Here is a 16,413-nt window from a genome sequence, read left to right on the forward strand (position 1 = left end):
GCAGCAAAAGCAACGAAGACAACAACAGGAACAACAACAAGAACGACATCAATAACAGTAGCTAGCGTCTCAGCGAACAGTCAACAGATGGCGCTTGTGTTGCCCAACGGTCGCTAGCCAATCTAAAGATAACATCGTGAACGATTAACGCGCGAACTATCGACTCTTGATAATCTGAGCCTCACCAATTTAAACCCATTTCATCAATAATTTAAACTTTTATAATTGAAACTGTATAGCTTTTGAAATTGATATTGTAATTCCTAATAAATTTTTTAAAAGCAGTTACAAATAATTATTATTATAGATTTTTAAATAATAATTCATAATTTATTTTAGATGTTTTTAAATGAAAATCGTTAAAACTTCTCTATGTTAACTTGAAGTTTTTTAATACTTATCATTTGTCAGGAAAAAATAATAGTCACCAAAAATTGTAACCAAAAATTACTTTAAAAAAAAGTTTTTTCTATATCAGGCGTATCTTAGGATGTCTAACATCAAAGTTTTGAATTGCTTTTTAATGCTATATAAATGCATTTAGATCTAAACTAAATTTTTATATTAATCGTGACTTTCTCGTGTCACGCGTTCACCGCTAACAATTGACTGCATGGCTTTATAGCAATGGGCGTTATGGCCCTGACCAATGACTGACTATCCGCGCGGTTAATATCGTTAAAGCAAACAACGGGCCAGTTGATGCGAGCTGAACGCGCTCCAGAGACTTTTGATAGTTGCGTCGGACGACAGGCAACGAGATGCGAAAGCGACACAACAAGCTTAGAGCGTTTAAAAGTGGGCGTGATACACCTTACAAAGTCGACCATATTCCTGTTGCAACGCCGTTAAACAACAAATACAAAATGTCGAACAAAAACTTGTATTTATTCATCGAAGATTTAATACTCTTGCTGACTTAATGATGAATGATAACTTAATTATTAAGTTACGTCTGTCAATATAATAGAATTAAAATCACTTACATCTCTTTTTATTAATACTAATGTGATCTTATAGAAATGTGTTGATAAATGATTTTTTTACAGTCTTAAAAGAGAACTATGAATATAATAAATTAGTAAAATAAATAGAGGATTTTTTTTTTAACTAAAGATTGAATTTCAGTAAATTATCTTTTTATTTAATTTAAATTTAACTTTTTATTTTTTTTCTAATTTCCGTTGATTCCATATTATGTGCGGAAATGATAAGAACAAATTGTTTCCTAATAAAATCAACCCAATTTTTGGGCCGATTTCTTCCAAGAATTAAATTTGTTAATTCAAATTCAAATTGGTATTATAATTTAACAAATTGAAAGCTTGAATTTAAATACACTTCCGTTATGATGGAAAAACTAAAAATCGAAAGGTAACATTTGTATTGCCTGTTTTGAGGCGCCCAACACGGAAAAGTCAAAAATGCGAAAAAGTGAAAACCTGAAAGGGGAGAAAAAGGGGAGGAAAGGCGAAATGTAACGGAACGCAGCTCGCGCGACTGGCAATTTGAAATTGTTTAAATTATGGCTGTGGTTGGGTTTTTGTGGCGTTATTGCCACATGTTAGCCCCAATATGCCAGCAACAGCAGCAGCGGGGTAAGCCAAAGGGAGGTAGCGAGGGGAGGGTGATGTGGCACAACCAAATTATCTGCTCACATGCACTGTAATTTAAATGCATGTTGGAAATTGTTGGCTTCATTTTTGATTGTTGGCCAACAACAAGATGTGGAAAATGAAAATTTGTTGCAAATTAATTAAAATGAATCAATAAAAAATTGTTGCTACAATTTGAAGAGTATTTACTGTCGACCTATTGCTTTCTCTCTTCCTCTCGCTTTATCTTTCTCTCTTTCTCTCTCTCTCTATATTTGTCGCACAGAATGCAGGACACACTCGATTTGCGTCCTTCACACTCGCCATTGACAGCGCTGCAACTTTAATTGCTTTGGTGGTTTGAGCCAAATTAGATTCTGCGGTTTTGTCGCGTCGCCATTTGGCTATTCCCAATTTGTTGACGGTATACATCTTAAAACCTGGCTAACAGCAATAGAGAGAGAGAGAGGACAACTGTATGGAAAATAGCATCTGACGCTGACGCCCATCAATTAAAGTTGTCAATGGGTAAAACGAAAGCTACAGAGAAGAAATTAATGGAAACAAGAATGCAGCACAGAAAATGAGGTGAAAGAGATGTAGCTGACAGAAAGGGAGAAGATATTATATCAAGCTACTTATTAAAATAGTTCTGTTTATGGATTTTTTATTTGCCGCTTTTGAATGCATCATAGTCAGTGCTATTAAAATTGAGAAGAAATAAATGGAAACAAGAATGCAGCACAGAAAAGGAAGAGATGGATCTGGAGCTGACAGAAGCTACCTATTAAAATAGTTCTGTTTATGGACATTTTAATTGCCGCTATTGAATGCATCATATTCAGTGCTATTAAAATTGAGCAGCATTTCAAACTTTAATTAAATATCAATTGATAAAAAAATTCATTTTCCTAAAAATGTTGTGCCTAACTAGATAATTAATTTATTTGGCCTAATTTTGCAAATATTTTCCAAAAATTTTTTTGTTTCATTTGAAATAAATCTAGTTTTCTATTTGCCAGCAATTCTTTTCAATAATAAAATACAATGATTCTTAACCCAAAATAGATATGATATAATATTTATACATTTTTGTGTACCTTTCTGATCAGGTAGATTGTAGTTAATTTACATTTTGAAAACTCTCTTAGCACAGTATAAAGAAAGTCAAGTAAGCAAATGGTATATACCCTAACTCGAACTCGTATCTGTCACACATATATTGTAAAATATGCGGTCAGACATTTTAGTTACCTTAGCACATTTTTACCTGTCCACGGGCCATTGGCATTGCTCCACCTTCTCCGAAATCTAAATGCTGTCGTTATGGACTTGGTTCAGGCTCCCTTTCCTCTTTAATGAAATTGATTTATTTCTGTTTTGCGTCGAATGCAAAAAAAATTTTTTCAGAAAATACCAAAAAGTACACACAGTTTGAAAAGAGAGAAAAAGAGAGGAACGAGAGAGGGAGAGAGAGAGGAGATAGAGACTTGCCTCTGGCTAGTTGGTTCCCAGTATTGTGTGTTGTTATTGCTCGGAATTTGTAAGCCTAATCCTAATGCTCTCTAATTACATAGAAGCAGCCAGGGCCAGCTAACAGCTTAAAGCAATGGCCCAGTCAGTGAGCTCTGCTCTTGGACACTTGCTTGTTGCCGAATTTACGCCAACTTAACATTTTTTTTAAATTGCCAGGGACATTTACCACTTGGTCTAAGCCAAAGACGCAACTAATTACTGTCCCGTTTGCCATGAGCATAAATAGAGCCTTAGACACATAGAGCTACTCGAAGATCATTGAACTACTCTTGACATTGACAAAAACAATGGCAAATCAATGATATGGGTTCAAATTCAAATTCTTTAAATTTAATTACAATTTTTTCTCTTTAGATATTTATAATTTTTTGTGGGGTTTTTTTTAAAGACCATTACATATTTTAAAAGAGACAAATTCAAAATACAACTGACATATTGGACTGAGCAGAAATTGAAGTTGCTTTTAAAAATATACCCCCTAAAAAAGCAATAGATTATTTTGATTTATTTTTAATAATCGATCATTTTAGCAGGACAATCTTAGGTTCGTTGTGTACAATGAGAATAATCTTTGTAAACGTATATGCATAACTTAAATAGTTACACAGATGTATGGTTTCTTTTTGGTATAGTCTAATAAACTTAATTACTTTTAGTATAATAAAAGGTTTGAATTATTTAGAGATAGATACTTCACTTAATTAGCTAGCACTCCCTTCCTTTAGTTATTATATTATTTTTTGTATAATAATTAATCGTGTAATAAATAAATAAATAAATAACTTCACTTAACTCCATGTTGGTAACTAAAAAAATCGTAGATCAAAAATTCTTGTATCTAAAAAATGCATGGACATCAGCTGAGAAACATAATCTATACGGATTAAAATCCACCCACATGGCTGCTGTGTTGTAACTATGCTTATGAGGGGTGTACCTAAGGGACTGGAGCTATGAGGTGACGGTATGCCACAGGATACACGAGATTAGCTGTGCCTCTGATTGTAATGGTTGTTAAAAGGTGACTCACAGAACGGCAGGACATACGCTTAGCAGGCATTTATATTTATTTGTAGATATACATGTATTATTATCTTTTATTTTCTGGTGTGCCGTGTAAATTTATGATGGCTCTGCTGTCGGGTCTGCCGTTTTTCCCACACCTCTTGCCATTTCCAGTGTTGTTGTGTTTTTGAGTGTTGGCAAAAGGAAAAGCCACAGCGTAAACAGCCAGCAAAATGGCGAGCAATAAAAATAATTGCAAATTTCGGAATTTAAGTGTAGGCGTGTGCTACGTTTAAAGTACGTAGCAAACAGACAAGGACCACCCCTCTACCTCTCCCCTCTAGCACAAACAATGGCCAACGAGGCGTATGCTCAACGTGCTGTAAAATCAGCGCGTCGCGGTTTTTTTTGTCTCTCTCACTCCTCGCCATTTTTTTCCCGACTTTTGTAACTGTATATATTTATGTATATGTGTGTGTGATTGTGTCTGCGTGTGGTTTACAATCTGTTTCGCAACTCACGTAAAATATAAGGTAATTTGTGGAAATTTGATGTTTATCGTAAATTGTTTTTTATTTGCGCAATGTCACCATTTGCGGTTTGCCAGAACACACACACACACACACACGCACACACAAACACTCCTCCGCCCAGTTGCCATGCACACATAAAAAACAGAAAAAGGCAGACTTTTTTAATTGTGCCCATCCCGCCACCGAAAAAAAGAAACAATTGCAACAATTTTCAATTTACCTGCACAATTGCCACATTGGATTTTCTTCTTTTATTGCTCCTATTTGTTGTAGTTGTTGCTGTCTTTTCCTTTGTTGTTGCATTGAATTTGTTTTGCAATTTGTAAAAATTGCGCAACATCAAAAAAACAACGATCAGCAGCCAGATGATCATCATTTCAAAGACCAAACTGTATTTGTGAGTTCCCATATTCCTAGCGTATAAATATATATATTATATATATATATATATTATTTCCAGATTTTTGGTGTAACCAACTATCGCCCCGACTGCCCAGTTTGAGAATAAATATATTTTATAGAGTTTTACATTTCGATTTTATTCAATATTCATATTTTCGTTATCGTTATCGTTATCGTATCCATATATAATATCATATTAGAAGTATTTCATGTACATGCTAAGTTTACATTTAAAATTTAGTTGGGATTCGCCTTGCGACCAACACCTACACACATTATAGTATTTGCATATGTATATCTATGTGGCATATTATATATAAAGTTATGTATGTGTATTATATATGTCGGCTATTTAGTTTACAGATAGAGAGAGAGAGAAAGTGAGAATTAAATAACAGACGACTTCAATTCGACTCCAAATCTTATCATATAATATTTTATATCATATCATGTCGTACCATATATCGTAATTTACTAGAGCTACTTACATACACTGCGCCTCTTCTTGGACTATTTTGATTTTTAAGCTTTCTATGCATTTTCTTAAAGTTAAGACATACGATTAAACCCTATAACACCTATTAAACACATAGAACATAATTAGGTGTTGGACAATTTTCATTAATCTTACCTAATCTATAAGTTATTTATCTGCTAAATTATAAACTCTAAGATCTCAGTGTTTCAAGAAGGATAACTAAATGCATTGAACGATTCTAAGCTTTTAACTTTCTCTCGACTCATCTCTTTTCATTTATTACTATTCTATTAATTGCGTGTATTTACATAATTTATTTCAATTAAACATTTAGTTTGCATACTCCAAGATTCGACTATTAATATTAATAATTATCCATATTTATTATATACAATGTGCTTACAAATTATTTTTAAATATATTTAATATAATTTTTCCATTTTTTTTAATAATACAATTTTTAAATTTGGTTTTCGATTTTAGCGTTACTGTTTTTAAATACTGTTACACCATTAATCATTATATCCTTTACTTATCTTTATGTGTTATACTTATCTCAACATTACCCTGTACCCTATGAGAATAGGGTATACTCGACATTTAGATACCGTATTCAGTAGATTAAGTAGAACGCCTACATTCTTGATGTACATATGTATGTAAATCTTATCGTTTATAAATTCTAGAAATTTCATAGCAATCGTAGTGTCAACAGAGTGTGGGATTAGCTAGAAAAGAGCACAGGGTATCGCCCGACTAATTCATGTTTTTTTTTTAAATTAATTTTTTCTTAGTTACACATCGAACTAAATGCTTCAATTATGTTTAGTGTAACCAAGCTTAAACTATTTTCCTTTTTTGGATTTTTCCATTTATATACGACAATTGTACATAGTTTTTTTTTTAATGAATTTTTTCATTCAGAGGGAGACAGAGCGAGGCTTACAAAGAGCTTTAACTAAAACCAAACAGAAAAAACGTTGTTGTTTTTAGAATTTTACAACCCATTTTGTTGCTATGAACACGAAATCAAAATGGTTTTTCCGTTTGCCTGAGTGAATAGGAAAATACCTTTAAAAATGTTTTTTATTTTAACTGCGTGTATTAAACACGAAAGAGATTTCATTTTACAGACCAGATATTGGAATCATTGGCGGGGGAGGGCTGTGGGTATTTTGCCAACGAATCGTGCAAATTCCAGCTCTAATAGGGAAACACTATTGGCAAGTGGTTATGGAATTCCAATAATCTCAAATCAAATAAATATTTGTTAAATATTAGAATACGAATCAATCAAGTTAGTGCCTCCATTAAAATGGCTTTAGACCGGGTTAACTGTGGTTCAGAATACTGATGAAATAATTTTAATATTTAGCTTAAAGTTCATAAGAACTTTAAACTTAATTCGGATATGAAAATCTTAATCAATCAATTTTTGGCCTTATTGAAATTGGAATTATTCAAACTTGTGATTTAATCAAGCGTTTAAATGTTAAAGTTTTCGGCAAATCAAACATAAATTTCTGCCTTGATTAAGATTACTTTGTTTTCAGCAAATAAATGTTCATATATTTTTCTATAATAAGTAGCTTAACAGACTTTCACGCAATTTTTGAAAGTTTATTTGCTTTGTTATTTGGTTATCAATGTTGTTTACGGAGCTGCCGTTTAAATTGCATTTTCACCCTTTTGTTTTTTTTATTGGTAAGTTGTTTTTTGGGTTATCAAAAGATTTTACTATTTTAATTTTCATATTTCTGGTTTGCTTGCACTTTCCAAAAATTTGATTGCTGTTTGTTTTTCTTTAATTTTCAAATTTTCTTTCTTGATTTGAGCTTCAGACAGTAGGCTTTAAATTTTTAACACATATATATTTATGTATGTATAAGAAAATTTAAAATTTAATAAATTTATTTATATTGCTTCACTTACGAATTGACAATTAAGCAAAAAGTAAATTGAATCTGTTGTTCTTTTGATTTTTGTCAATGAGATTTCTGTGGCATCGACAAAAATTAATTTACAGCATTTACACAAACTAATTTGCAAAATGCGGCCCAATTGTAATTTGTAATTACAACATTCGTGATTATAAGCGACGACAATGCAACAATCGAAATTAGCTGCGCAATTAGTTGCTCATCTTGTGGCAGCATTGTTCTTGTCAATAAAAACCCTTGCATCCCCTCTGTGCCAGCACAAAAACAAAGGCTAATGAGCCCCTTTTGCCCTCTACGACAATTTCAGCATATTAATACCCTTGCCATGGGCATTATCGTTTAGGTACTTAATTGGGAAAATATTTTCGAACCCATTATGTATTCAATTTTTGTGCCATTTGTATCGTTAATAACTGTCAACATTTAATTGAATCAATGATTTTACAATTATAGTACATTAAAATTCACATTCAGTTTTAAATATTTGGTGATTTGATTATATTACAAGAAAAATGTTGTGCTATTTGAAAGTGCGATTAATAAGTTTGTGAACAATTTTATATAACAAATTTGCAGATTTTCTGTACATTGACATGACTATTTGTTAAGTCTTAAAGTTATAGAAGAAGCTTGGTACGCACCACAGATTCATAATTTTAATGGTTTTATTTTTGCTGTTTTCAAAATAGCTACAATAAATACATTTGGCACACTTTCCAACTGTTGTGTGAGATTCAATTATATCCCAAATTAGTATATCAATTAATTAAGGGTATTTAATCTTCGGCTTAACATTTGATGTCTCTATTTTTTGTTGTCAATGCAATTAAAATGCCATTTCACTGCAATCTCTGTATGTGTGCTTTTTTGTGTGTGCCAACAATAACTGTTTATTTGATTTCAGTAAAGTTTCCATATTGGCCGCAGGATTTTTGTTTTGATTTTTGGGCAAACATAACCTCAAAGGTGGCTTTTGTGTTTGGCTTTTGGTTTTACAACGATTTAAGCCATAATTTTACGCTTATTCTCATTCGTCGCCATTCAATGCGAATATCAGCCAAATGTTCAACCTCAATTTGGCCACAATGTATATAATTAATAATTGCTTTTATATAGATAATCATAATATTGAATTTATAAAACGCTTAAATTATAACCGAATTTTAAATATCCTTAATTAAATTCTGGCTTTAGCAATATGATATAATTAGCTGATTCTAAGTTTCTAAGATTCTTTGCGAATCAATGAAAATGGGTTTAAAATTCTAGTTTGTGCTATTGAATTCTGATTCTCTTTGTTTCCATTCAAATGAAAAATCTGTTGCAGGTTTGATAAGCTTGGTTCAAAAACAAAGAAACAGATCATTTACCAGATATGGAAAAGAGTATACAAACGCATAGTCAATACTACTGAGCTCAGAAGAATTGATCCAATGTGGTTAATAAATATTACCCTCTGCAGGGTATTATATGAAAAATAATCTGGGATAACTCACTCTGTGTATGGTACAACAAAATTTCAAACTACAATGCTTATATCTATTTTATATTTCTAAGTATTTTTTCATAGTTTCTTTTCGTATGTTTCATATTTAGATTATACAATAAATGCTTTTTTTCGGTGCTTAGTTCTACAAGTAAATCTAAGGTTTTGGATTTAGTTTTGTTTTTTGGTCAAAATTTGCATTATTCTACTCGTAAATTGTTTAAATTGTAGAAGACCTCTAAAATTGTTCAATATTAGCTGTTTTTCGTATTTTTATGCCATATTAAATGCATTCAATTGGAGCATTTCATGTTTTTTTTTTTGCTCAATTTACTTACTTAATTCTAATGTCAAAACGTGTTTGTTAAACGTTTTTGTTGTTGTATGTCTCTTGACTGGCCATTTGTTTAATTTGCTAAATCCTGTATTATGTCCGCTGTAATGAGAGATAAAAAGAAATGGAGAGGGAGAGAGAAAATGAAATGAAGAGATGGTTAATCGATTTGTTTTGTACAAGTTAAGCTCAGTATTAAATAACATGAGAATTGCATAATATAAAATAATTAAAAACTCCAATAAAATATGGTTTAAATTTTCATTCAAACATTTTCGCAGTTGTTCCCCTGACGTTATTAATATGTGTAGCTTAAAAGCAAAGTTGGCTTTGGTTGGGTAAGCTCGACTAGAAGAGATACTCTGTACATGAATGTTATTGTGGGACTGTAATAAATTAGATATATATTAAATTTTTTGAGATGAATATTCTTATTTCAATATCGCTCAAGCTTCTTCATACCTCTGAACTTTGATATATCTGAGAATTTATATTCTAGTCCATTCAATATATTTTTATATATATTCGAGCATAATTATGGGTATGTGTATGTGTGTTTAACCATACTCCATGTGTAAATAGGTCAGCGAATTTGCGAATGCGTCTCTAAGCTCACGATTTACACACAAATACTTATGTATTTATTTATATAAATAAAATAAAAATGTGTGAATACATTGCCGCTCCAAATGCATTTGCATGCAATCATCGTGGTTGCAATGAATAAATACATACGATGCGTTGACTATATTCCATTCAAATACTTCAAACCAAATATCTATCTGTATTATGTGACAAAAGCAGCGAAACATAATCAACACTCAGCGACAGTTCTGGAATGCAAAACTCAATTCAAATGCCAAAACACTCAAATACTCAGGTGAGCTCTGAGCTTCTATCTTCAACTCTGTCCATGCGAGCCTGTGTGTGTGTGTGTAAGTGTGGATGTTTTGGCTGTGTGCGTGTGTGTGTGTGTGTGGGTGTGGGTGTGGGTGTGGGTGTGGGTGTGAGTGCTTGTTGGGTATTTGAAAAGTCAACGCTTGTCAAGTTTGGTGCAATTCGTGCCAATGTAGGTGCTAACACGTTTACACTCTGGCTTCGATTGTGTAATGTTATCCTTAAACTAATCAGGGTATTTCTTCAAAGATATTTTGAGGCTTAAAGTGTTATCTTGAAGCACAAATTTATTATAAAAAATACATTTGCCTGCCATTTGTATGAATAGCAAATAGAATTTGAAGAATCAAACTCAGATATGAAAAAATATGCGATGACGTTACGCTACAAAAATAGAAGTTGGTTTTGAGTTGGAATTCAAAAACGCAAAACTCTCCGAAATGGGCAAACCTTTTTGCATACAACTTTTTTAATTTCACTTGAAATAATGTAAGTTAATTTATTAAGTTTTTGAATTTGAAAATCCCTTTTCATTTTATTTTGATTAGCCTTAGTATGACACATTACCTTACATGACGTGACGTTACATAAGTGTCATTAGAATTTTATAGAGGATTGATGCATGCATAATAATAATATTATATGTATTAACTCTCTTAGTAACTAACACACTTTTACATCTAAATTACAGTGTTGTCTATGTATTTTGATTAGCCTTTTTTTGCTGGCTGAGAGTTTTTGTCAAATAATCGATATAATACATATTCTCCATTCGGTATGCTCATTATAGTTGACAAATATATGTGTTAATTGTTTAACTAAGTAACTTAAAAATGTTTCCGTGTGAAAATTTGCCAAGAGATTTGTGAGAATTTGATAAATTTTAAGTTTTTAACCGTGGATGACCTTTTTGTGGTAATGCCCTTATATGCTTTTCGCATTTCGTGGCTTGCATTTATTTCACAAACTGCAGCGCATAAACTTAGTTTGATTTTGTAGGTGTGTTGTGCTTGTGTGGGTGTGTTGTGATTGGGAGCGTGTGTGCGTGACTATGTCTCGTTGATTTCGCGCCAACACTTTCAGCACTTTGTGCCAACGTTGACAATTGCAACTTTTGCATAAATACATTTTCTGCATTTGCCACGCACACTTCACAACGTGTTTTCTATCCAATCCTCGTCTTCTCATCTTCCTCATCCAGTCTTTATCCCCATTTCCCCTCTTTATCTACACTTCAAGTCAAGTGGAAGTTCAAATCTTCGCTTGCGGTTGCGCTTCGCTTTCCACACAATATAAAATACTTTTGCATACGCATTGCAAATTTATCAACGCTTCGCGAAATTTGTTTGAATAATGCGATTAGAGTTGGCTTTATCTTTGTGCCGTATTTTCCGTGTTGGAAGTTGTATTGAGGTGTGTTCCTGAAACAGTTTTCGCTTCAAAACGCAATTAACTATTTCAATTTCTTTGTTGAAGCTCATCGCAAACAATGCGAAAAACCAGAATTTGCCACAAAGGACGAAAGGCTCATTTCAAAATTTATGTGTGACAGCGTTTGTTGTTATTGCTGTCGTTATTGTTGTTAGTGTTGTTGTTGTTGTTGCCATGTTTCATTACCTAATAAACATTTTATGAGCGATCCTAGTTGTGGTCAGTGAGCACACACATCCACATGCATGTTTAGACATCGCCAAATTGGTAAACTGTTTGAAAGATGTATAGACCGTTGGCAGAATTTCAAAGTTACGACAAACGGTTTTCCAGTTTCCCCATTTTCCGACAATCAACGGATAGCGAATAGCGCGGAACGCAGTTAGCTCTGCCATTATTAACAAGCTCCATAACAGGATCCAATGCGTCGATGATGACTTACCCCTTGGGTATAACAGCTAATGCATTACGTTGGCCAATGCAGCTAACTAATGAGAATGGAAATCGAAGTACTCGAAAATGATGAAAGCATTAATGCTATCGATTCGGTTAGACATACATATTGAACTTAAGCTTGAAGTTTGCTTGTAATAATTTCTTATGAATTATATATGAAATATATTCAATACTAAAAAATTCCAACCAGTCGGATTGTTAATTTCCTGCCTCCTTTCACTTTATCCAAATATTTTGAATTATCCAAAGGGAAACTCAGTTAACCAGTAAATTTCCCCATCTCTGTTCTTTGTATAATCGAAGCTCTAAATAAACTAAACAATCAATTCTTCATTAATATATTATGTAGTATTTTTTCTCAATAGAGCATACAGTTTTCATTTTGTTCTGCATGATTTCTCGATTGGCTGTTGTTGTTATTTTATGCAGTGTGTATTGTCGGTTAATGTGCCTCGTTCCGTCCAGTGTATATGGTCCTTCTCTCTCTCTCTCCCTCTCTCTACCTCTCTATAGTTAGCCCTTAACACCCTCGTCGCAGTCTGCTGCCGGTTGCTGGCTGCTGGCTCATAAAACATGCTTGGCCGCAGGTATTCCAATGGCTTTTAGGACCGGCTGCAGGACTCGCCTGGCTCCTGGCGGGTTTTCCTGGCTGATTTTCTGGCTGCTTCTCTACCTGCCTTGGGGCAGCCTGTGGATCTGTTGCTGTTGCTGCCATGAGTTGAGCTCTCTTTTGTATTTATGCCTATGAATATTTCATTTAATTGAAGCGCATTCATTACCTACCACAGCATCCGCATTACCATGGCCGACAAGCAATGCGCCCACTTTTGGCGCTGTAATTAAAATAAATTTATTACGCAAAATGTTTTGCCAAAAAATTTGTCAAAAGTTGTTGGCCCGGCATAAATAATGTCGTCCTTTGTTTACCAGTATATATGCACATATCTTATGTCTCAGTATGTGTGGTTATGTGTATGTGTGTGTGGTGTATTTTATGCTCTCTATATGCTTAATGATCAGTTCTCTGTGTTGTGAACTGAGTCGCTCTTGTTGCCTCGTAAATTGATGTGGCTAATAAGCTTCTAATTGTTAATTTATCATTGGCAACAGCAGACAGGTTATGAAATGCAGATACCCTGTAATCAGTTCGTTAGTCCAAGAATTTTTCGAGATTGTGTAAATGCAGTTACTTCAAATTTATTAAGTTCATTTGAGGAATTGAAAAATCTATTTCTAATCTGAATATCAATGGATGAGCGAAGGATCGGACTAAATATAATAGTAATAATAAAATATCGTTACCAAATACCAATACCAAATAAATAATTTTTTTCAATTTTAAATTGTATTGTATTTTTTGTATTTTCTCTGCTCAACAGCTTATTTATAGACTATTTTATTTGTAATCTTTGAAGTTGCAGTCGAACTCCCTTGTAGTTTATATAAACAGTTACTCAATAAACTAATATTTAAAGCAATTTATTTTATTACATGGTATAAAAAAGATAAGTCTTTATGCTCTCCTGCTGTTATATACAACATTATCTATATTTTAAGAAAGCCCGACTTTTTGCAAAATCAATGACGAATTTCAGTGGTAGCGATTGGCGGAATCCGCTCAAACAAGCTGGCAGTAGACAGCAAGAGAATAGAGACGCTAAATGATTGGTATTGCATGCTGCACTCTCATTGGGTGCTGGGGGCTTTTAACATCCGAACTCCGTAGCGAACCATCCCAATAAACCGCCGCAAATGCGGCAATTGAATTGCACAGATCGAGAGCTCAAAAGCATTGCATACTTTGCAGCGTCAATACGCCAAACAATGGCGGAATATTTTCACTGGCAACGTCAAAAGAAGCGCACCGAATAACAAGTTTTCTACTTTAAACTAGACATTCGAGTTCCCTCTAGAAATTCAAGTTTACTTATATTGTTGTTCCCGCCCTGTTCTCTTATTGTTGTTCTCGTTGTAGGATTCCGACTTTTGTTGCCGTGTGGCCATTGGAATGCTAAAAGCATAAGCACAAAAAGGGGGAGTACAACAGAGCCAAAGTAAACTGCAAAACTGGAATATATGCAACGGGGAGTATACGACACTCAGTTACTTTATATGAGTGGGCATCAAATAAAAATCGCAGGAAAAAGAAATAAGTTAATGGAATACCTTTGTAGAGGCTTGTATGCGAGTAGACATTTCAATTTCGTCGAGTGTAGGGTATTAATCTGATAAGGTTGACAAGCTGAGCTGATAAAATTATGCTGGAATGTCTCTCAGTTTTGAGAAAAAATGTGGATCTATTACTTAAAACGTTTTTGTAACCCTCATGAGCAATCTAAATACATTGAAAAACTACGAATTTTTAATTTATATTTTAAAGTTAACAAATAAGAATGAATAAGAATGGTCTATAAAGATATTAAAATGTAAGTATAATTTAAAAAAAAGTTTGAGTTTGCATAATTTGTATATACAAAAACAATTTCTAAAAGTTTATAATATAAAGAAAATCAGGGAAATGGGAACTCAGGCCTCCTTTTTTCTATAGTTGAGTAGGCATTTTGTCCATGAGCTGTTCCACAAAATGCATTTTCTTGTCTACCCTTTCGAATCTTCTACCGTCCAGGTAGGTCTTATAAAAAGCTACAAAAAATGGAAGTGAGAGTTGCTTTGTGCCTCTTCATCTGGCCCCTGACCGTGGGAGCCAATTTCGACATTTCTGTGATGCTTTGACTGTGCACTCAGTTGGACTTTGGCTTTCTTATGACAGCCAAGAAGTTAACAGACATCTTTTTTTTGCCAGCCATGTTTTCAGTTTTCTCGTTTCCATGTTGCAGCTGCTTTTGATTCTGTTTGGTTTTGTGGCCAAAAAATGCCGCACACTCTGTGGTAGAAACTGTTCGACTTTGACTATTTTGCTTTAATTGAAATGTTTTTGCAACGGCTGCGACGACTGCTAAGAGGCTTAAAATCAGTTCATAATGTACGAGGTAAATGTGGTAAATATACAAATATAAATGGTCAGCAAAACAATTGAACCGCAACTTCAGCAGATGCTTAACTTTCAATTTTCTTATCCTTCGTTTGTGTATCTAATTGAAACTAGCTGTAAGTTGTGCACACCTAAAAACTAAACATTAAAATGAATGACTAAGAGATGTTCTTTACTCATTATTACTCATTAATCCGATTGTGATTTTCCTTAGAAATATAGCTTGCTCATTTAGTCCGACAGTTGTATTTATTTTCACTTGAAGGGTATAAAAATCATGCATACGCTCCGCATTCGTGTGCATACAAAAGCAGCTCAATCACAATGCTTTTACACAACGCACACTTTTTATGGTTTTGCTCAGTTTTTCGGCTTGCAGTGGTAAAAACACAAAATGAATTCGGCACTTTTTGAGCTGCTTGAGAAACTTTAGTAACTATTTTGTATGAATTTGTGGTTAGTTAGATTAATTGCTCCGTTAGTTGATAAACATTATGTTGAATGAGATCATTTTATTTATTTATTTTTAAATGTGAACTAATCAAAGAAAATACGAATAGTTTCACTGAGTTTAATTTATATAAATGGTATAATTAAATGTACGACTAATAAACAGACTTTTTTCAGATTTATTTCACCTCTAACCAAATGCAATTCCCAAAAAGACAAACTATTTAAGTAAACAAAGTCTTTATTTTGAGCTAAAAGCAAGTGCCTTGGTCAAACCAATATTATATCTAAATCGTGATTGTAAAAAGTGAATAATGACTACGCTAAATGAACGATTTATCAGCATAAATCGTATCGTAAATATGGAAATAAAATTGGCAAACGCAACCGATTTTGAATGGTTTTCTTTCAATCATTTTCCATTGTGTTGAAAAATCTACTGAACTGCACCCCTTTCCCTAAAGTGCAATATTTTTTTTTTTATAGGTTTTTTTCTTACTGTTTTAGTATTTGTTGATGGGGCATGTGGTGTTGCATGCTGTTCAGTGATTCACTTCATTTATAGCTGGCAGCGTTGTTTGATTCTGATTTTGTAAAATATTTTGTGCTCATGGATTTTATAAATTTTTTTCGTATTCAACTGCTGTTTGTTTTGCGTATTTTTTTGAAGTCATTTTCTATATCAGTCGAATGCTGACTTTGAGGGAAGTGAGGGATCGGCAAGGCGGAATGGAGGAAAGGCGACCCAACGAGTCTGCCTGTTGCTATAGTTGTCGCTGCGAGCGAATTGTTGTGCTTCAAATGCGACTGCGAAGTGCAGGGAAGGAAAATGGGAATGAGGAGTACAGAATTTATTCACAGTAGAGACTCACAAATAA

This window comes from Drosophila innubila (assembly GCF_004354385.1).
Source record: "Drosophila innubila isolate TH190305 chromosome 2L unlocalized genomic scaffold, UK_Dinn_1.0 4_B_2L, whole genome shotgun sequence".
Taxonomy (NCBI): Eukaryota; Metazoa; Arthropoda; class Insecta; order Diptera; family Drosophilidae; genus Drosophila; species Drosophila innubila.